The 23,451-nt window shown below is 34.8% G+C and overlaps 1 long non-coding RNA gene across 1 annotated transcript in view; it reads right to left on the bottom strand.

The window, feature by feature from the left end:
• Nucleotides 1–19,737, bottom strand: part of LOC145259711 (uncharacterized) — a 21,669-nt gene extending 1,932 nt beyond the window's left edge. Inside the window, exons 1-3 of the long non-coding RNA XR_013864187.1 lie at nucleotides 19,569–19,737; nucleotides 14,421–14,514; nucleotides 6,755–6,866 (exon numbers count right to left, since the gene is read on the bottom strand). This is a non-coding gene — a long non-coding RNA (uncharacterized LOC145259711). The remainder of the gene's footprint in view (nucleotides 1–6,754; nucleotides 6,867–14,420; nucleotides 14,515–19,568) is intronic.
• Between the last annotated feature and the right edge of the window lie 3,714 nt (nucleotides 19,738–23,451).

Below are 23,451 nucleotides of genomic sequence, written 5' to 3'. Positions count from 1 at the left end.
GTGTGTGTGTGTGTGTGTGTGTGTGTGTGTGTGTGTGTGTGTGTGTGTGTGTGTGTGTGTGTGTGTGTGTGTGTGTGTGTGTGTGTGTGTGTGTGTGTGTGTGTGTGTGTTTTACAATTTTTCGTTGATTTTTAACGATAACTGAATACGGTTATTAGCGTCTCCAACCTGGGAGATATCGAAAATATTTTCCTTAGCAAAATCGTCCATGTTTTTTGGACTTAAACAAATATTTATTTATTATTTTGCTTCTAAAACAGTAATCTACGAACACATGTTTCACGGTACTACCGCTCATCAGCGTAGCTTGACAGTTCTAGGATTCGCACCTCAGACCATATGTGCTATGGTCGAGTGCGTTATTTACAGGTACTTCTATACCATAGCATATATGATCTTAGGTTCGAATTCTAGAACAGTCAAGCTACGCTGCCGAGCGGTAGTACCGTGAAACACGTGTTCGTAGATTACTGTTTTATTAATAAAATAAAATAAAATAATGAATGAATAAGATTTGATTACGTCCAAAAATAATAAAATAAGGAAACGTAGAATTAAGGAATAACAGAATTAGATAATAACGAAATAAAGAGAATAAATTGTTGGAACAAGGACATAAGAGCATGAGAGAATAAAGGAATAGAGGAATAACGGAATAAGGGAATAAATAACAGAATAGGGAAAAAGCGCATTAACAAACAGTGACAAAAATTAAAATCATGAACCGAAAACGCCTTTTTATCATCTACTGAACAGAATGGAACGTCGTATGTCCATTGTTTCTTAAACAACTCGAGAATTCTACTCCTTAATTTTTTTTTTTTTTTTTTTTTGCATATTTCAATGTAAATATTCAGCTTTATTCATTATTCTATTTTTACAAGTTATTTCATTTCAAAGTGTTATTGTCTAATCTGCGCATAGTCTACCCTATTCCTAACTCTATTAACCTTCTAGTCGGCTCATAGCTTACCTTATTCCCAATCCTATCAACTGTCTAGCCGACTCATAGCCCACCTTAAACATTAACCCTGTCAACTTTCTAATCGGCTCTATTAGACATTGTTGTCGCGGACACTATATTACATTGTCTTGGACACTCCTTAACACAGTGTTGGTCTATACACCCCCACCATATAACTTTCTCGGCCCTTTCTACCTATTTTACGACCTACCTTGCTTCCCATCGCTATCAAATACCCTGTCAACTCCTCAAACTCCAACCTCTCTGGTATGACAGAAAACGCATCCAGTCGTGAGGTCCCAATTATGGAACTTTGCGAAATTAATTGGATGAGGCCGTAAATGGATGGTAATATTTAATTCTACTAAGGCTAAGCTTCTTTCCTTTAACAATAATTATACAAGAAACCTCAACTACTTATAGCCACGACTAATAAGACCCTTCCTGAGAGATAACTGTTTAAACTCCTGGGCTTAACATTCACGGGTAACATGAATTGGAACAAATACATAGAGTTCATGGCAAGCAAATAAAGCTGGTTTTCTCTATTGTGTTAGAAAATTACTCACGATAGAGCGTATCCTGTATTTCTACAAAGCCACCATTCGTCCATGCATGGAGTATCATTGGCACATTTTGACTGGTGTTTGTCACTAGTCTTTCACTCTTAGACAGGGCCAAGAAAAGAGTATCTAGTCTAACACGTCAACCAAGCTCCAATCCCTGTCCCATCGCTGTAATGTTACAACTCTGTGTCTGTTTTATGAATATTTTAATGGAGTGTGCTCTGTCGAACTTTTCGCCATTTTATTCCCTTCGGATACATATACCTAACAAACTCGTCTAGTAGCAAAATCTCACTCCTTCACTGTTAAGATCCCTACATACTGCAAAGTCGTCTACTTTAATAGCTTCTTCCATCTGACTGCTAAACTTTGGAATTTCTCTTGGTTTCCTGATTTCCTGGCTGTACTACCAGTGGAACTCTCTGCCGCTTACCTGTTCCCCACCTGACTACAACTTGGACGTCTTCAAGTCCAACATAAACAAACTCCTGAGAAACCGCTCCCTTAAGTAAGACACTCTATCAAAACCTCCAATACAAATGATTACTACAATACTATCTCATTGATTACTGTACACGCAATAACCCTTATCCCTGAGTGGCCTTCGGGCCTTCATAAGTGGTGACCCCTATGTAAAAAAAACTAATATGCAGACATTTAAATGTAATGTGAACAAATATTTCGCTCATTTCCTCATGTAGTCCCTAGTAAACATGTTCCCAAATAGTAGCCTCTGAGGTCCAAGTGACAATATGCCTTGTTTGGAGTTTTTAAAAAATACTCCCCGTTTCACTTTGACCCTAAAAGTGGGAGTACCAGTCAGTTAACTAGAAACTATTGTTTACAGACAATTATTATATAATACCCCCCAACACACCCGACTAGCAGCAAAATCACACCTCTTCACTGTAAAGGTTCTTTAGGTAACTGAAGCGTTTATCCTCTAATAGCTTCTTTCATTGTACCGCTTACTTTTAGAACTTCTCCCTGCTCCCTGTTTCCGCAACCATACCAACATGTAGAAATTTAAATTCAATTGTGGACAAATAGCTTGTTGCCCAACTCCCCACCCAGGCTGCATCCTTATGTAATATAGTCGACATGTTGACACTCGGGACCCACATGTTGTATGCAGACAGTGGCAAGGAAACAAAGATAAAAGAAAAGAATTCGACTCATTTTTTTTCAGTTGAAACTACATACATTTATCTACAGGTACTTCCAGGATAACGCTTTGTCTCTTGTTCCAAAATCTTCTCGTACTCCAATGTATTTAACAAGACTCTACCGTGTCAAACACGTAGGACCTTGTTTTTGTCCGGCCATGTTTAGGACACCTCGCTCTCAGGCCACGCATGTAACGTGTCTACTTCTCGCCTTCTTGACTATGTTTTTCTGTTTTTATTATCTTTTTATTTCCTTCTTCCTCCCTGTGAAGTCACCTCGCACACGGCTCGGTCATTTGCATATGTTAGCTGTTGTTGTTGTTGCTGCTACTGCTGCTGCTGCTACTGCTGCTGCTGCTGCTGCTATATGTGCATCCACACTGTTACGTTTATAAATCTGGCCCATTCCACAGAAGCCCCTTAACACTACAGCAGCAACGTGCCTTGTTTGGAGTGCACAAATGTATTTTTTTTTTTTTGATTAAAACACAATCGTATTCAAAACATGTGTACGATTCCGGCATAAAATGCTCCAATAAGGGTTGATATGTCGTACCACATGTCAACCAACTATCATGGTATAATGGTGATCTACCCTATTCCAAGAATATATGGACTATTCCAGACACGATGCATAGAGTTTGCAACGAAGTGTGTTGACAATCTAGAACCTTCTTTCTGTTGTTTGTTCGTTCGTTAATTGAACCTTATTCATAATGATTTTGTTGGCATTCGTTTCCTCGATATCTTTCTATTCAGAATTATTTTTAGAACTAGCCTGGGTGCCCGGTGTTGCCCGGTGTTTCCCAGGTGTTTTGAAATGTGTGTTGAGCAAAAAAAAAAAGTGGTAGTAGGCAGGCAGGCTCGAACCCATGAGGGGAAGGTGGAAAAGAAAGTGAAAGAAAACGGACGTCTTACCGCTACTCCATGATGCGACCGGAAACTCGGAGCGTTAAAATCAGGCAAAGTAAATCCAACCGATACAATGACTTGCAAAAATGGCTCGCAAAAATATCAACCTCACCTTATAGAAAACTGCCCGGTGAAGAAATTAATGCTTTTGGCCAATTTCTCAATATGTCGTCCGAGACATCAAGCTTCAAAATGATACTGATCTCGTGAAAATCCATCGCCTCTGTCGAAAGTTTTAGGTAAACATACATATATACATACATTTAAACAGGCAGGTGAGGTTTATAATATAGATGATATCGAGTAGTTATAGGAGAGACCATGTGAAGGTTGCCAACATCTTCAAGTTAAAGTGTCTTTTGTGGAACGAACTGGGTTCGAACTTGGTACACCCAGGTTGTTAGTCCCTGTCATTTAACCACTTAGCTACCGTCACCTCCATGTCGCTATTGCTCATAAATTCTTAACTGGAGGATACCAGTCAACGATCCATTTTTAACAATCCGTTCTGGGCGATTTCAGTGGCTTGTTTGTTGTACTGAAACATTTTCTCTGGGTAATTCTAGAAGGTCAGCCCTCTCAAGCCTTACCTCCTCTCTTTGAAGAGGACATTTTTATTGTTAACTACCTGAAAGATCTTTGCTGAGGAATGTTAACAGAGCTACTTAGGCAATTTTAATAGGCCAAATTGCTTCTTCTTTAGGTGTGCTGGTTTAACTCTCTACGGGCATTGTGCCACATTTTCTTGCGTAGGGAAGTAAGTATATACCCAATAAATCTTGTGCAAAGACATTTGAAATTGTTAGCGTTCAACTCCGTTTTCATCTTCATTCATTGTGAGATTCAGAAATTTTCACCATTTGTAAAAAGGAGATGTTTTAGAACGAAACAATTTAGTTTATAATTATATCGTTTAAACAAATGTAAGGTCGCTGATTAAGAATGTTATGACACTCAGTTGTAAACTCTATACATAATAGATTAAACCATCATCACAGCAACCAACCAACGTCGTGAATTTGGGAAGAAATAAATGATGTAATCGCGTTTATTATTATTCTTGTTATGAAAACATAAAATTTGTTAATCGATATCTTTTCGAATTTGTTGCTTGTATTATAAGGAAATAAAAATAATTAAAAGTAATCAGCATATTTTTTTGTTTGTTTTCAATGAAATTTTATATTTGTTTTGTTGTTATTTGTGCTTTTTTTCTTATTTTATTGCTTTTTTATCAGGTCGTCTGGAAGATTCTTGCTGAATCTTAAAGGAAACGAAATGTTCACTAAGATATATGCCATTAAATATTCAATCAAAGAATATATGCCATTAAATATTCAATCAAAAAATATGTTATTAAATATTCAATCAAAAAATATGTCATTAAATATTCAATCAAAAAATATGCCATTAAATATTCAATCAAAAAATATATGTCATTAAATATTCAATCAAAAAATATGTTATTAAATATTCAATCAAAAAATATATGTCATTAAATATTCAATCAAAAAATATGCCATTAAATATTCAATCAAAAAATATATGTCATTAAATATTCAATCAAAAAATATATGTCATTAAATATTCAATAAAAAAATATGTCATTAAATATTCAATCAAAAAATATATGTCATTAAATATTCAATCAAAAAATATATGTCATTAAATATTCAATCAAAAAATATGTCATTAAATATTCAATCAAAAAATATATGTCATTAAATATTCAATCAAAAAATATATGTCATTAAATATTCAATCAAAAAATATATGTCATTAAATATTCAATCAAAAAATATATGTCATTAAATATTCAATCAAAAAATATATGTCATTAAATATTCAATCAAAGAATATATGCCACTAAATATCCAGTCAAAGAATGTGTGCCATTAAATACCCAGTCAAAGAGTGTGTGCCATTAAATACCCAGTCAAAGAGTGTGTGCCATTAAATATTTAATCAAATTCTCATAAACAGTTTATTTATATAGGTTAAAATTTTCGCTTACTAATTGCCCCGTCATGTAATGTGTGGTATTTTCAATTGATGTCTTCATTTTTTCGTCTCCTATGATCTGCATGCGTGGTTTTCATCATTAAGGCTACCGTCCTCATCTCTAACGTTTGTAAACCACTTCCGTACATTTTTGTCAGATAAAACATTTTCATCATACATTCTTCTTTCATATGTCTTTAAAGGTATTTGCCTTTATAGAAATCTGAAAGCCTCAACTTCTTTAAATAAGTCGTACTATCTTCAACTTTTAAAGGGTTCTAAATAAAAAAAAAAAATCACGCTATTATTGTAAATTCACACTGAATACAACTATTGAATTCTTTGTCGAAATTTTACTAGAGAAAAGATGTCCTCGATCTTCGTATAAGGATTAATTTTCATTTACATTTACAAATATTTCCTTATGGATAACAAATAATTAAGTTGGAAGTAATTAAATTTCCAAGCCAAGCTCTTTTAATTGACGTACGAAATATTGTTAAATATTGTTTTCCGGTCGATTTAATTAGAAAAGTTATAGCTAGTGTTCCTATTTACTTGCTTCCCCATAAGGGTAGAGTTTGATACAAGATCAGTTTTTAATGTGGAGAAAATCCGGCTCCTCAAAAAGGAGCACTATGGTTAGGAACAAAAAAATAAAAAAAAAGTGTCCTAATCATGAAGGCGCTCTCCTCCACTGAAAAAGGACAGAATATATGAAGTGCAGCATCAGAACAGACACCACACCATGATCCTAACTCAAAGGCCAATGAATCAAAAATATTTCGCCCATGTTTTAAAATGCCAGGGAGGTAAAAATAAGGGTGATTAACCATGTTTGTCTACCTTGACAATTCCACAGCTGTGTTGCTATTGAGACTTTTTATTTAGACGGCTTGCGTGTATGGTATAATCGCATTGACACACCAGTTCTCGTTAAATTATCAAAGTTAAGCAACGTGGAGCGTGGCCATTATCAGATATGTAACAATTTGAGAGTACTATGCGCTGTATGACCTCTTCTCATCGCCGGGATATACAAGGAGTTGAGGACCGCTTGTGAATTTGATATTTACTGTAAACCTCCCTCTTTAGAGGAGGCTAGTGTAGCCCACTCAGAGAATAAATGCTGACCAGATACTTACCTAAAAGTTCAGACGAAGGGTAGTATCTGTTCTGTTTAAAGATGGTATAATTGATATCTTGGAGTTTCTGGTTATGTCGGGCGTCCATATAATGGAAATATGTCACAGACTCCTATAAGGATAATTGGAGATAAACCGTAATAACCAAATATATTCCGACACTACATTAACAAGATTACTTAGATAAATACTTTTACAGTTTTAACAAAAGGGCTACAATAATATCGTGGGCTCTCCATTCATGCGGAACGTCTACAATGCCTAGCAGCAAAATATTACATATGAAAGATGCCACTGTGGAATTTCCACATGTCCCGCTTGTAAAAAAATGAATGCACAAATACTATACCTGAACAATGATATCCACAAGATCCGTTAGTCCCGGAAATTTCCAAAACAGTTTACGAAAATGAGACAAATTAGTTATAAAACTAAATGTGATAAAAAAACAGTTTAAATAATAAAAAAAATGGCATCATAGTAATTGCTTTGATTTCTCTAGTTACACAGTTACTATGTCCTTTTCCTTGTCACAGACAATATGTCCTTTTCCTTGTCACAGACAATATGTCCTTTTCCTTGTCACAGACAATGCTATTCCCAACCCGCCTCCCAGATCGCTAGGATCAGCAAGCCTCACTTCTAAACCTATTTCTGACCTAAGTTCGTGAGAATTGTGTAATAAATGCCCGTAGTCCGCTTGGAAATGCTGATCATGTTCTGATACCCTAAACTGTTGGCCCCAAGTTTAAGAGCCATTGCTGAAAACGTTGGAGATGTTCCTTGGGGAAATATCTTTTCTTTTCCTGCGGAACAGTGATTAAATGAGGCTATTGAATGGTTCAAAGCAGCAATTGAAGCACATGGTCCTTATAAAGAATTTTTATAGCAAATACCATTCTTCTCAAAGGTTTATTTCATCTTGCACAGCATCCATTGCTCAAAGACAGCATGCACTGCGCAAACTTATCCGACATAATTCTAGTACAAATAGTCTAAAATATGCAGATGAAACAGACACAGTGAAGAAGAGAAGGCATAATAAACCACAAAAAAAACACACACAAAAAAAACACACAAAAAACACAAAGAAAACACAAAAAAAAAAAACATATCAAGTCACAAAATTTAGGAACTCTCGATTTCTGGGAATTAAGATGGCTAACTTGCTTGCCCGACGATATTTTTTTTTTACACACCACTTATCAAGGCCCGGAAGCCACTCAGGGATAAGGGTTATTGCAAGTACATTACGTTAGTGTGGAGATTTGATGAAGTGTTTAATCAAGGGGGCGGTTCATTAGGAATTTGTTAACGTTGGACTTGAAGACATCCAAGTTGTAGTCCGGAGGAAAGCAGGCAGACGGAACAGAGTTCCACAGGTGTGCAGTTCTAAGAAAGAAGCTTTGTTCATGGAATCCGCGTTTTGATTTAGGCACAGATATAGAGTGGGGGAAATTTTTCACAGTGGATTCAGCTAGACCGGTGTTTTTCGTGAAAGATTGGCGAGGGGGACCAGAGATTGGAGTTCAGACGAGCACCTGCCATGGAAATAACGATAAAACAAGGAAAGGCTAGCAAGTCTCTCCTGTGGGAGAGAGGTTGCAGGGTAGAGAAAAGGGCATCCCCCACTAAGCCACGAAGTCTATTTTGTACTCTGTCAAGGCAGGATAGGCTGTTTTTAGCAGCTCCTGCCCAGATATGGCAACAGTATTCCATCCTTGGACGTACTTGGCTTTTATATAGATAGAGAATTGCATCAGTAGTGAGATATCTTCTGGATCGGTAGAAGGATCCCACCATCTTTCCAGCAATCTTGGCAACAGACTTGATGTACGTGTTCCATTTCAGATCAGGAGTAAAGGACAAACCCAGAAGCTTGTCAAAACACGGGGCCTCACCCAGACGAGAGCCATCCATCACAATTGATGCCAGCTGGGGATCAGAGCGTTGATGATGTAAGGATAGGAGTTTGGTTTTGGATGCATTAAAGGTAACCAGCCACATCTTCCCCCACTGAACCACGCGCTCGAGATCAGAGGAGAGAGAATCAGAGAGATCTTTGTCATTTACAGCCTTTGACATGTTGCCGTAGATGGTCGTGTCATCAGCATAGATGTCAACGAATGATTTAAGTATGTGTTTAGGGAGGTCATTGATGTAGATCAGGAAGAGAGTTGGGCCCAGGATTGACCCCTGAGGGACTCCAGCATTTATATTGCAGGCCTCCGATTTTTGTCCATCTACCACTACTCTTATGAGCCTATCGGAGAGAAATGATTTAATGATTGAGAAAACATTTCCAGTTATACCGTAGCTGGAAATCTTGTGAAGTAGACCCTTATGCGATTTCTCTCCAACTCTACTTTGGACCCAGCAAACCACTCCCTCCCAAATTTTCCTTTGTGGACAGAAGCCACACTCGATGATCCAAAAGTCTCCCCTTCCCAAGTTCATGATATCATAAAATAATCTAGACACCTCAAAGGCGTATAGGGCTCATCTTATCCCAGCTGCCCTAGTTCTCTCTGAACTCTTCAACAAATGCCTTAATGAATCTTGCTTTCCTGACTTCTAGAAAATTGCTTCTGCGGTATCAGTTTACAAGGATTCTGGCGAAAGAACTGACCCACTCATCACAGTAGCCTCCCCCCTCTCTTTGGCAAAATCTTGGAGTCCTTAATCGATCGAGCACTGCCACCTCATAGATAGTAAACTTCTGTCTGAGTGACGATGGATTGAGGTAAGCCTGTTCTACTGCAGATATCTTGAACGCATAAACCATGCACTGGATAAAGCAAGGGAGGCTAATTCAGTAGTCCTATATATCTAAGACCTTTGACAGGGTATGGTATAATGATCTCTTCAAAATTAAATCACACAGTCTACACAATAGAGATTCCTAGATGCCGGAAAGTCTTCTACTCAAATAATTTCTTCCCTTGAACTGCATGACTTTGAATTCCCTTCCAGATCTCTGGTTCTCTGACTGTACTGACATGCAGAAGTGCAAGTGTAATATGAAATGACATCTTGCTGCTCAACTCCCTGCATAGTATCTCTGCAAATTTGATCCTAAATAGTAGCCCCTTACATCCAAGTGGCAATGTACCTTGTTTCACGTAAAAAAAAAAACAGTAAAAAAAAATGAAACACAAATCTGTGACCAATAATCTCCATAAGAGCTGTTGTCCCAGAAATTCCCAAAAAAGTTTACGAAAAGGAAACAAATTAACTAACAAAAAATGAATAATAATAATAATAATAATAATAAATAATAATAATAATAATAATAATAATAATAATAATAATAATAATAATAATAATAATAATAACAACTAGCAGGGCCTGTGGAAATTGTATTGGATGCCCGGTCTGAACAGAAACCCCACAATACAATTTTTTTTTAATTACATTTTCACCCAAAAAAAGGCACATTGCCACTTTGATGTAGGGGGCTACTGTCAGGGATATAAGCTACATATTAATGTCAGAGCAAGAAAAATCTTAATTTTATAGGCAAACTAGCCTGAGTGCCCGGAATTGCACACGTGTTTTGAGGTGTGTGTTGAGCAAAATATAAATGTGGTAGCAGGCAAGAATGTGAAAGGAAACCTTACATCTTACCGCTACGCCATGACGCGACCGGAAGTTCGGAACATTAAAAAATTAAAATTAGGCAAACTCAATCCAGCCGATGGCTTACAAAAATGGCTCGCAAAAAATCGAACCCTCCTTGTAGAAAACTGCTCAGTTAAGGGTGAAGAAATTAATGTTTTGGGCCAAATTTTTCGATATTTGTTGTTTGAAACATCGAGCTTAAAAATTATGCCGATCTCGTCGAAGGTTTTAGGCAGACATACAAACATACATACAATGCTTGTATGTATGTCATACATACAAGCATGCATGCATACATTTAAACAGACAGGTGAGATTTATATTATAGATAAATGGATTATTTTATTAATCGAAATCCCAATATTTATGAATCCCTAATTTCTTTCAGTTTATCCTTTAGTGTATTTTTTAAATTGTTTCCATTTCGTAAACTCGGCTTTTCGGGACTAGGCTGTTGAGGAAACGAGGTTGTCTTTTTTTTCTGGTTAGTCAATACTAGTTATCCCGATCCCCTCCTCCCTTCATGGTCGTATCTTTTCTCATTAGCGCCAATTAGAGGTGTATATTTAACAATCTTGTTTATTTTTTGGTAATATGAAAAATGTATAAAAACAAAAACAAAGAAACTTTTAAACTTGGTTATTCGCACGCCATTTATAGAAATCGATGTTAATCAAAGGGAGATAATTTACAAATTCAAATTGTCTCCCTTATATGTTTCTAAAGCGGGGGGGGGGCTCTTGTGAATAATTACACTTATCGTTAACACTATTTTCGTGGCACTTGTCCTAACAATGAAAGTGTATTATCTATTTCTATCTGCCCCATTCTGGTACAAGGGTCTGCAACTAAATATATACTTTTAACAATCTCTAAACGTTCAATGTGAAATATTACAGGCTTGTTTTTTTGTTTTTTTTTTTTTTTCGACGTTGCCACGAAAGAGCTTTTACTAGAAAAGTCGCCGATGCAAGGGAAATAACTCTATTTCGCTGAGAACTTTTTTTTAGAAGAGAATTTAACCAGTGAAATTGTAACTTTTTAAAACAAATTAAATGCTAAGGTCTTTATTACATTTGTTAGCCAAAAAAAAAAGTTTCCGTTTAATTGCTTTCCTTTTCTATTGCAACAAAATTTTCAACATGGTCCTTGCGTGATAATGGCGAGCATCAAAGTTTCGGCCACTTTTAAACATGAGGAAGGTTTAAAAGAATGCTAGTAAAGTCTGTTCTCGCGGAACAAGGACAATAAATCAAACATTTTGAAATTATAACTTTCAAATATTATATCTTACAGAAGATCAGAATAACATGATACCGTCAGTTTTAAATTCAGATAAAAAGGACCTATAGTTGATCTCCTATGCTGGGCTTTCATCAGTCTCTATTTCTCTGTTCATGTCTGTCGCCAAAGAAAATGGCCAATACTTTATATATATATATATATATATATATATATATATATATATATATATATATATATATATATATATATATATATATATATATTTTTTTTTTTTTTTAAAGGCAGATGAGTCGGTAGGTGTATCAGAATTTTGGGGGAATTTTTGACACCCCTATCACAAAGCTGCGAATAAAATATTTTTAAAAAGCTCGTAATTTCTCTTTTTTAACTGGGTTGTTTAATTTCTTTATGGAATATACTTCCAAAATAAACTATTAAAGTTGTTTAAAAAATAATAGAAATATGATTTTTTCAAAAACAGTCTTTACAAAGTGCCGGTGCGGTGCACCTTCATGCAGCTATTTTTACGTAATGAAATCAATTGAATTTTACGAGTTAAATATTTTTGACATTTGCAAACTTTAAAAATCTATCAAAATTTTTCTATTGGTTCAATTTTTACGATATTTTCAGGGTCAATGTGAAATTTTATGCTCTTTGCAATAAACCAAATATAATATTTTAGACAAACGTTTTTTTTTAATTCAACCCCCATTTTGAAATGTCTATTAAAATTTAAATAACTCACGAAAGTTTTATATATCACAAATTGAAGATAAAAGATCAATAAATAAAATATTATAATTTAAAATTAAAAAAAGAGGTGTTTCGTGGAAATTTACCTGTAAAACTTTTTTTTAAACCACGTTGATTTTTTAAGTGGAAGCTTATGCTTAGATTATCAAATAAATATTGGACGCTGAAGACAATTTTTTCTATTTCATTCAATGTTTTCTTTTTTTAGATATTTAAAAAAATTTCACTCGATAAAGAAGAATTAAAATATATTAAATCAAAATTCATGTATTTTTTGAGAAAAGAAAAAAATTCATCGACTGTTTTTTTTTTAAGGCAAAAAGTTATAAGTAAAATGTGAGTATTTTTAAACTATGAGGACACATATTTCTTCATGTACAAGGCTAGACGCCTAACGTGATCGTGTTTTTTTTTACGTCCGTCTGTACATCCGTAGTTAAAAACAACAACAAACACCGGCTCGGCGTTTCACTAACACCATAAAAATGCTTACGTAATGGAGGTATTTTCAAATAGTTGTTAAAAAAATTATTTTATTTAAAAAATACATGGAATTTAAAATATAAATAATAATATATTCTTAACAATGAAGAAGGGAAGTACCCATTGAATAGTATTTTTATAGGTAAGTGATTTTTTGGAATTTATATATATATATTTTATAATCGAAGTAAGTAAAATTGAAGTAAGTAAAATTTCGTTGATTTTCTTCAAATCTTTTTTAAAGAAAACCGATTTTTAAAAAACAAATATTGCATAATTTGCTATTAAACCTGTTTTTTTTTTTAATTTGGTCTTTGTTCCTTTAATTGAAAAAAAATCGGGTTTTAATTACATTTTTCAAATAGTTATAAACTTGGAAAGATAAGAGGTCGAATTATTCAATTTTTTATCACGCATTTTTAATGTCGGTTTCTGACACTGCTAATGAGTCGGGGCTGTTTACAGTTTGTCATTGTGCAGAGGGAAACAACTCTCGTTTACTAAACGATTCGTTAATTTTTTTCATCTCATAGAAAGCCATCTTTAATATAGGCCCATATTCCATGCCCATGACGATCTTGGGGGTCAGATTTAGAAGTTAAGTTAGAGTATCCTTTAATTATGAACTCATCTAGGGAAATAGACTGTCCAATGCCAGTTTCGCTTAAAAATAAAAGGTCAGGTTTAGTCTCCTGTAATTGGGTTTCAAACTCTGGAAGGTTAGAACGTAGACCCCTGATGTTGGAGAAGGAGACATGGTAGAGGGAGTCTGCGTTTGGAAGCTGGAGATCCGGATTTAATCGTGTATTTTTATTGAAACTTGTCATGATGGAATTTTGGAATTTGTGGACTAGGTCGTCAGACTTGCTTAGAGCAGGACAGAGAGGGGAAACTAATAGAGAAAAAGAAACGAAAAAAAATTTATTTGTAGAACATGATAAGGTAAAGCCGTAACAATTACCCACTAATATGGCATCAAGAGGCCCCCACCAGAAACTACTGCATGGTCCAGAATCTATTCACCAAATGGCAATACAGCAGCACCAGTATTTTGCATCTGTTGATAGGACAGCCCCCTTAGTGGTTAATCCAAGGTTCGGGTACATGACTATCAGGCGGATAACGTCATCCCAGATAAAACGTTTACCTCCAGCACCCTTACTAGTGACATGGCAATATTTTTTATTAAATCAAAACATTAAAAAAAGAAAGTTGCGATGATTTCATTTTTAATGTAACAAACTTGATAACATTAATAATACAAAATGTAGTCTTCACACAACTATTAAGAGAATCGTTTTTGCTTTCATATAATTTACGATGCTAAAACCAACGAACAAACGATATTTGCATTAGATGAAAACATTTAAAAATAAAGCTGCGGCAACTTTTTTTCTTTTCTTAAACTAAAAAGTAAATGTCATGGTAAGGTATTTTTAAAAAATAGTCTTAAACCTTTAAAAAATATACAAAGGATGAAACTTTTAAATATGTGGCGACTTTTTTTCTTTTTTTTTTTTTTACTGTAACAATGGAATTAAAATAAAATCGACATATTTACACATTTGGACGTGACGACTTTTAGGCACGCGTGCACAAGTTATCCAGAAATAGAAATCTTCTTCCGCTCTAGAAAGACACGGCAATATTCCAGTCTGCAAAAAAATAAAATAAAATAAATAAATAAAAAAAATAAAATAAATAAATAAAATAACGGACGCCGAACCATTGTGTCAAACAGACGGTAAGTATTAATTTTAAAATTCATCTGAACTCCTAACAAATGTATTTGATGTTGCCTTGTTTAAATTTGTTTTTCTTGTTTTATTAATGTATATTTATTTATGTCTCTACTTTTCCTGTCTTGCAAAACTTTTAAGATGAGATTCGTCACCCCCTCCCCGACTACTATTCGAACAGGCAAAACACTGCTCACTCATGCTATATTCAAGTAAACTAACGATAAAAAAAAACCAAAAAAGCCGGGAATTATTCTCTATTACATTAGATGAATTTAGAACTTTATTTAAGTAATATATTTAATATATACTATTACTAAAAGCTTGCTTGTAATGAAAATGCTTGCTTCCTTTCCAGCCAATAAAGCCATCTAATATAGTTAGTTTTACTTTCAATTATAGTCGAAACTAAAATACACAGTGACATTAGCTACGTCGCTAGGACTATTACTGAATAGATACACAATGCTTTGAGCTTGACCAATCTGACTGCATTTAATTAATCCCGACGCGCTACATAATAACAAAATATCAGGACCTAAAAAATGACCTAAAAACGACATGGTCTCTGAAAGAAATAAACATTATACCGGTTGTGATAGGAGCAACTGGGTTAATAAAAAAGAATCTTCATAAATACTTTAGAAGCAATCCCTGGAAGACCAAGCTGTAACGAAATACAAATAGCAGCCATAAAGGGAACAGCATCTATTCTTAAAAGAGCCTGAAGTAAAATGAATAAAAAAAAATAGTTTTTTCTCATTACGGTACAAGCACCCTTGCTGGATTGTTACGTATATCCAATATGTACTTTGCCTCCAAGACGACTGCCCATGTCTGATCTGCATGCTAAGCTCAAAAAAAATATTTCTGTTTTTCTTCTCTTCTTAAACTAAACGTTACTTGACACTCAAAACTCTTAAAATTAATCCTAACTGTATTCTGTAAGTTTAATCCTCTCCTGAAAACTAAAAATCTGCTCTACTCCCCAAGCTGCTACTAACACTCATACAATACACCCAACTTAGATGGGGGTCTTTAACTTTCAGCCCTTAACCTTCGCATGCTGACCGATTAGAAGTCATGATCACTAAACATCTGTACACTTCTACCCTTAGGCATGCAGTAGTTTATTCTTATCCAGGTGGATACTCACTAACAACAGTCTGTACTTAGATATACAAGTATTTATATTACATAGCAATAGATGTCCCTTCCTTAGCTTAGCAATGTTAAATACAAAAACTGAACCGATACTCTATAATGCAAAATACAACTTCCTGATTTTTAAACGAAAGCTGAAGATATCTTCATTAGAAACGGTAACCGACTTAATACCTACAATCTCCATATATTCGCATCTACTGGAAATATACCCATATATCTATTTATTGTACTATGCATACTGTATACGACATAGCATATAATTTACTCCCAATTATACCTGTACTGTAATGTACTTCATATCAAAAATGACGTTACTTGTATCTATTGAATATACAACTTAACCCTCTTGCTATCTAAAATATCCAGAGCTTGTACAATTTTTTCTAGTTAATTCGTAATACCATACCATTCTGCAACGCAGTATCCTATTCCTAAGCAAACATAAAAATAAGAAAAGAAACACTTTTTTAACCTAAAGGAAAAAATAAACCATGTTAACTCCTTCCAATACACCTGTTTACAAATATAGCTGCTTCCACTATATGAACTCTTACTCAGCCCCTTCTCCAGTAACAAACAATGAAATAGCAATGCCCTGTAATCACTTTGAGGAGTATAATTTTTCAGTTGATATATAACCCTTATAAACTAACCCGTTAACATTAACCACTAACGCGGGGGCGCAGAAATATCTGGATTAGGACCCAGGCGCGGGGAAAACCCTCTCGGTGCTGATGGATCCGTAGATCTTCCCAGGTCATCCGTCTAGGAGAAGGAAAACTCTGAAGCTAAACCTAAGGGGAGGAAGGCCTCTCCAGTTTTGGATGGCAACCTTCCTAGAGCTGGTGACTCAAACAAATTACCGGTCTGCAAACCTAAACTGCTTAAGGAGTAGATAGACACTGTCTATCGCCCAGCTTCCATACCCCTTCTTATGACAATAATACTCCATACATATTTGGGCTGGTGCATCTACCACTAGTCTCTCGCTCCTAGACAAGGTTCTAAAGAGAGTCGTCAATCTGATAGGTCCTGAACTGTCATCTAAACTTCAGTCCCTGTCCCATCGACAAAATGTTGCATCCCTCTGCCTTTTCTACAAGTACTTTAATGGTGAATGCTCTGACGAACTGCAAACACTTGTGCCCCCTCGACGTAAATACCCCCGACAAACCCGACAAGCAGCTAAGTCGCACCCCTTCACAGTAGAGATTCCTAGATGTAAGAGAGCCTTCTACTCCAGTAGTTTCTTCCCCAGGACAGCTAAACTTTGGAATTCCCTTCCGGGTCCCTGCTTTCCCAAATGTACTGACATGCAGAATTTCAAGTGCAACGTGAACCGACATCTTGCTGGCCAACTCCCTATACAGTACCCCTGATGCCCATGTCTCTGATAGTAGCCCCCCTACAACAAAGTGGCAATATGCCTTGTTTGGTGTGAAAATGTAATTAAAAAAAATTAAAATAAAAAAATAAAAACGACAATAGTTTTAGAGGAACTGTAAACAAAGTTGATACCATTAATAATACAAAACGTTTTTACGCAACTATTAAGAGAAAACAAACAATATTTTCATTAAATGAAAACATTTTAAAAAAAGAAGCTGCAGCAACTTTTTCCTTACTAAAAGGCAAATGTTATGGTAAGGTTTTTAAAATATTAGTCGTTAACCTTAAAAAATACAAACAATGAAACTTTTTAATAATTTTTTTTTTTTTACTTTAACAAAGTAACACCAGCATCTAGTTTTTAAAATTACAAGAAATGAAAATGCAACAATAGTTGTAGAGTAATTGTAATTTATTTTGAATTGTAATTTATTTTGAAACAAAACTGCGATTCATTTTCTATGAAATTATTTTTCCCATGAAAAATTTAAACAAGATATTGCTCCCTGATACAAATTAATATTTTATCAGTTTCTCGTTTCCGCCACAAAAACTACATCAGATGGAGATGATACATGTCTGCTGTTGTACCCAACAATTTTCTTTGTGTCTCTTTGCATGAGACCAAAAACCAGAAAAAAAAGTTATTAAAGAGCTTCATTTTTTTTTATTATTATTATTTTTTTAAGGTTAAAGACTTATTTTTTTAAAAAAAAACCTTATCATAACATTTGCTTTTTAATTAAAAAAAAAAAAAGTTTCACTTAATTGAAGTAGGTTTTTTTGTTTTGTTTTTTTTGTTTTTTTTTTTACAGCGAAAAAAAAAATTGATACCGAGCAAAATGTTCGATTTTTAGGAAGAAAAGCTAGTATTAAAGATGGGAAGGGGTGTCAGCGGTTTAACTGGAGTTATCTCCCTTTGTCATTTCTAAATTCAAACAATTTTTTTTTAATCCAAGATGGCCGTCTTCCACGCGCTTTCATAAAAACGTGTTTTTCCGCTGTAAAAAAAAAAAAAACTACTGGATGAAATTAAGTGAAACTTTTTTCAGAGAACTTCGTTCTATAACGGATGATTCATACAATTTAAACTTTTTTCGGTATTTTCATTTTTTAATGTCTTGACTAAACTATACAAGTACCCTTTTTTTTAAGTGTTTTCATCTAATGAAAATATCGTTGGTTTCCTCTTAATAGCTGCGTAAATACTACGTTTTGTATTATTAATGTTATTAATTTGTTACATTAATAAAAAGAAAATCGCTGCAGCTTTCTTTTCTTTTTCTTTTTTAATGTTTTGATGTAATAAAAAATATCGCGTCCTAAATTATGAGATGAAAAAAATGAACGAATTTTTTAGTAAACGAGAATTGTCTCCCTCTTCAAAGTGGCAAACTGTAAAACAGCGCCAATAAGTCCACAATAATTCAAACTTTCGTTATCAGCCCGTTAATGCTACTAATTTCACATTAATCGCTTTATCGTTAATTACTGTCTTTATAAAAAATAAAACTATTTTACCAATTTATTTCCGTTCTATAACGGGTGCAGACATTATAGAGATTTTTCTGTATTTTCTTTTTTTTTTTAATTTTAGTTTGTATTCTAAATAAGAATCATTTACTCCTATCAAAGTCATTCGATTTCAACTAAACTTCTACGCTGAGAAACGAGAAACGACAACAAGAACAAGGGAGATTACTCTAAACATAACTGCCCTTGTCTAAAGCCAAGAGGAGACAACTTGGCAGTTTTAATAACGGGTCGTTAATCTAAGGGGGATAACTCAATTTTACTAAGGGATTTGTTCTTTTTCTTTTCAGACAGAAATTTTACCAAAGCAACGTCGAGAAATTGTAAGAAAAGAAGATGTGACTGCTTTTTTTAATGTTAAACTTCTGCCTCCTTACAAGCAACCACCCATAATTGTCACTGGCAATCAAAGATATATTGTTATATTTAAATATGTCGTTTTAAATATTTTCTACCGCTCTAGAAGGTATCTAACTCCCGATGTAATCATCTACCTGTACAAGAGCCGGATACGTCCTAACATGAAGTACTTTTGTCATATTTGGGAGGGAGCAGCTCGGGGCACTCAATCCAACCTTGACAAAGTTCAAAACCATCTTCGAAATCTAGTAGGTGATGCCTTTTTTCTTCCCTGCAATCTCTTTCCCCACAAGAGACGTTGCGAGCTTGTCTCTGCTCTGTCATTATTTTCATGGCAATTGCTCGTCTGAGCTTCAATCTATGGTCCCCCACTTGCCAAACTTTCACCAAAAACATTCGTCTAACTACAACCATTATCACCATTTCCCCTACTCTCTATCTGTGCTTAAATCTAAACGTAAATTCCATGTACAAAGCTTCTTTCCTAGAACTACTTGCCTGTAGAACACTGTTCCACTGACCTGCTTTTCAGCTGACTGCAATATGGTTATCTTCAAGTCCAATGTAAACAAGTTCTTGATAAATAATCCATTTCTACTTCATTGCCATCACTATTAATACGCTTTTGTTTCAGTGACTACCGTACACTCATTAATCCTTTATCATCCAGTGGCTTTCGGACCTTGATAACTGGTGATACCTATGTAAAAAAAATATATATATATATATCAGTGTCATCATTCTCTTTAAGAGAATGACTACACTGATATATATTTTTTTAAATATAGCAATATAAACGATTGGTGTAATCAAAGGCAGGTCAATTCAGTGAAATGACAATGGCCGAATAAAACGCTTTTGGGTTGTGGCTACAGTAACAATGCCGTCCCAAGGGGGACGTTTTAGGTGGTCACAAATTGTTTTATAATAACAACCGAAAAGGATATGAAGGTTGGTTGAGGATTTGGGTTCGAGAAGAATCAACCTGTTGAATCCCCGTGTGTGTGTGTGTGTGTGTGTGTGTGTGTGTGTGTGTGTGTGTGTGTGTGTGTGTGTGTGTGTGTGTGTGTGTGTGTGTGTGTGTGTGTTCCCTATCAATTCATTAACAGCTTGGCCGATTTTTATGAAATTTCACATGAAGGTACTTTATGTGCCTGGCAGTGTTCTTAGATAGGTTTTGTATCGGAATGTCTTTGATAAGTATCGATAATCTAAATAATCCAATGAAAGAAAGAACAAACGATCTTAATCCAAGTTTTGACAACCTTACACAGCCTAACATCACAAGTGCATTTGAGAAGTTTTATTACCACACAGGCCGAAAGGTCAGACATATAAGATTAACAGAAGATTCTTTAATATGACAGGGGCTCGTTCGAAATGAATGCTTTTAGTTAAAGCACAATTACACCATAATACTTGACTTTTTCGTCCCCCTGACAAAGGAGGAATTAGATTTAGCAATTAACCTCTGTTCATCCGTTTGTCTGTTCACACTTTTCTACATAACTACGCCTTGGAATTTTTTTTTTTTTAATTTTGCACAAACATTAGTCATGGTGAAAGTAAATTTTTGCCAAAACGGATTTTCTGGGATAACTCTGCTTGCCCCCCCCCTAGGGGGCATTATAGAGGTATAATTGCCACAAAATTGTTCCACCTTTTCTAAATAACAATACCTTGGACAATTTTTTAAATTTTGCACAAACATTAGTCATGGTGAAAGTAAATTTTTCACTTGTGGAGAGGGACCCTGCATGCTCAGCCTTTTCATTTTAAACTTAAATTCAAGCTATTATCATCGCACAAGCCCTAAGGTCAGACATATAAAATCAACAGTAGGTGTTTTGATATGACAGGGGTGTATTCTAAATGAATGTTTCTTTTTATAGTACAATTTAACCATGATACTTGACTTTCACATTTTAAACTTTAATTCAAGTCATTATATATAAAAAAAAACAAATTTTATAAATACAACAGTAGGTTCTCTGCAGTGCAATGCAGACTACAATGTACTGTGAACTAAGTCATTGTGGGAAGGCATGTGACGCTTCCTACCAGTGCACTGCGGTGGGTCCCCAACTAGAGCAGCCAATCAATCGATTTGGTTGAAAAATTGATTTTGATGACAATAAAAATATTGGAGTGTGAAACATTCGTTGATTATCAGTCAATCCCGGGCAACGCCGGGTACCCAGCTAGTATAGAATACATGAATAATTTTTTTTTAAATCGCATTGAAGAGTAGTTTTCTGTAGCAGTTTTCATAAGATTATTATTTTATGTGATGCTTCAGAAGACTGGCAGCTTTTTACAAAAACCAATGAGGAAGTCCAAAGCAAAATAAGGCAAGCCATTGGTCCGTTTGAAGATTTTCTCACCACGATCAGGAGGTGCAAACGAAAATGGTCCGGCCACGAAACAAGAGGAGAGAGAGGCTTGTCAAGACAGTGCTCCAAGGAACAGTCAGAGGTGAAGACGGAAGGAGAAATGGGAGGAAAACATTACAGAATGGACAGGATTGAAGCTGAGCGAAGCAGTCAAAAATGCGGAGGACAGGGAAGGATGGAGAGGACTGGTTGGCAGGTCCTCTGTAGCACCCCAACGGCAACCGCCACAGGGCAGGTGAAGTGAAGATAAAAGAATACTAATTTTTTTTTCACCCTCTTTTTTTTATTATCTAAAATCCATTGAGTATATAGGTTGAGAAGTGTCCTCACAGACACACACATTCTCACTTATCTATAATAGCATGTGTGTTATTTTCTGTGTCACGCTTCCTCCGGGTCGTTTAATTGTTATGTACTTTCATTTCTTGTGATAAATAATTTTAACAAGAGATCTCCATAAGTTTTGGTTTCAGTTTCGATTATAGCTCATGGCACTCGAGTCATTTAATTTTTTTATAAATAATTTTATTATAATTTTGGTTTCATTTTCGATTATAGCTGATGGCACTTAAGTCACCTATTTTCTTAAAAATAATTTTACTAAAAATTCCTCATAAGTCTTTGGTTTAGGTTTCGGTTTCGATTATAGCTTATGACACTCCAATAATACTAATAATAATCTTATCAATATTTCTTCATAAGTTTTGGTGTCGGTTTCGATTATATATATATATATATATATATATATATATATATATATATATATATATATATATATGAGAAAACAGTTAATAAAACATGTTAAAAAACACTTTGAAATGAGTTAAAAACATATTTAATCTGAAAAGGAAACACTAGATGAATGGATAGTCCTTAATCCGCGGAGTTTCGAAGAAATACTTTCCTTCTCATCAGAGGGTAGGAATTAGCAAAATGCGGAATCGGATTTTGCATGCAAAAGTATTTGATGAAACAACAAGTAAGTCAAAGATCTTACTTGAAAACAAAAAAAGTGAAGCAGAGGGAATATGGTGAAGAAAAAGGTGATTACACATGAATGGATAGTCTGGTGGAAGATAAATAATCCAGTGACGGTAAAATCCAAATATATAACTTCAAGAAAGTTAATTGAATTTCCATTTGCACAAGTAAAATCCAAGGAAATCCCGTAATTGGAATATATATATATATAAGCAATCGAAATGTGGGTCGTCCATTTCTGAGGTACAGGGATAAGCTGAAAGACAATCTTAAGCACGCAGGCCTGAACCCAAAAACCTTTGAAGAGGATGCTGCGGATAGAAAATTGTGAAAGGAAAAATGTTTTGCGGGCATTAACACATACATTGACACACAGCTATCAAATCAAACAAATCTTCGTAGAGCAAGAGTAGGAACAGCACCTTCCCAGCCTGTATCCTGTGAGTCGTGCGGCTTGGTTTGTGGGAGCAGAGCTGGCCTCGTGTCACACATGCGGCACAAGCATTGAAAGCAGAGCGAATTTTTGGCCCTCATGCGTCGAACACGACGGGAGAGTCCATTATATAAACAAGTTTGGGATTCAGATTCGATTGAAACTAATGAACGCAAGTCATATGAATATATTTTTTTATTTTTTTAAATGACAACTTTATAACATATAAAAATCGATAGAACATTAACTCTATAATAATATATACAAAATCTGCAAGAATTAAAATATCATATTTAAGCGTATTTTACAACCTGGCTACGCTGGTGAATCCCTGCTAGCTTAGATAAATACTTTTGCAGTTTTAGGTACAATAATATAAGAGCGTCTCTATTTATGCTTAACATCTACAGAATGCGAACACTAGTTATTATTATTGAATTACAACATTAATTCTACCAGAATGCCTTTCGGTTTCTTTGTGCATAAATCAGACATGTTTTGTTTTTTTTATTTAAGTAATACTTAAAAATGAAAGTATAATTTTGTGAAAAGCGAAGACCAATTAGAAGCATTTAAACTGCCGAAGATAGAAAGTGA

Source organism: Euprymna scolopes, chromosome 35 (assembly GCF_053919585.1).
Source record: "Euprymna scolopes isolate OS-2025 chromosome 35, ASM5391958v1, whole genome shotgun sequence".
NCBI lineage: Eukaryota > Metazoa > Mollusca > Cephalopoda > Sepiida > Sepiolidae > Euprymna > Euprymna scolopes.
This window is presented reverse-complemented; position numbering and strand designations above follow the sequence as displayed.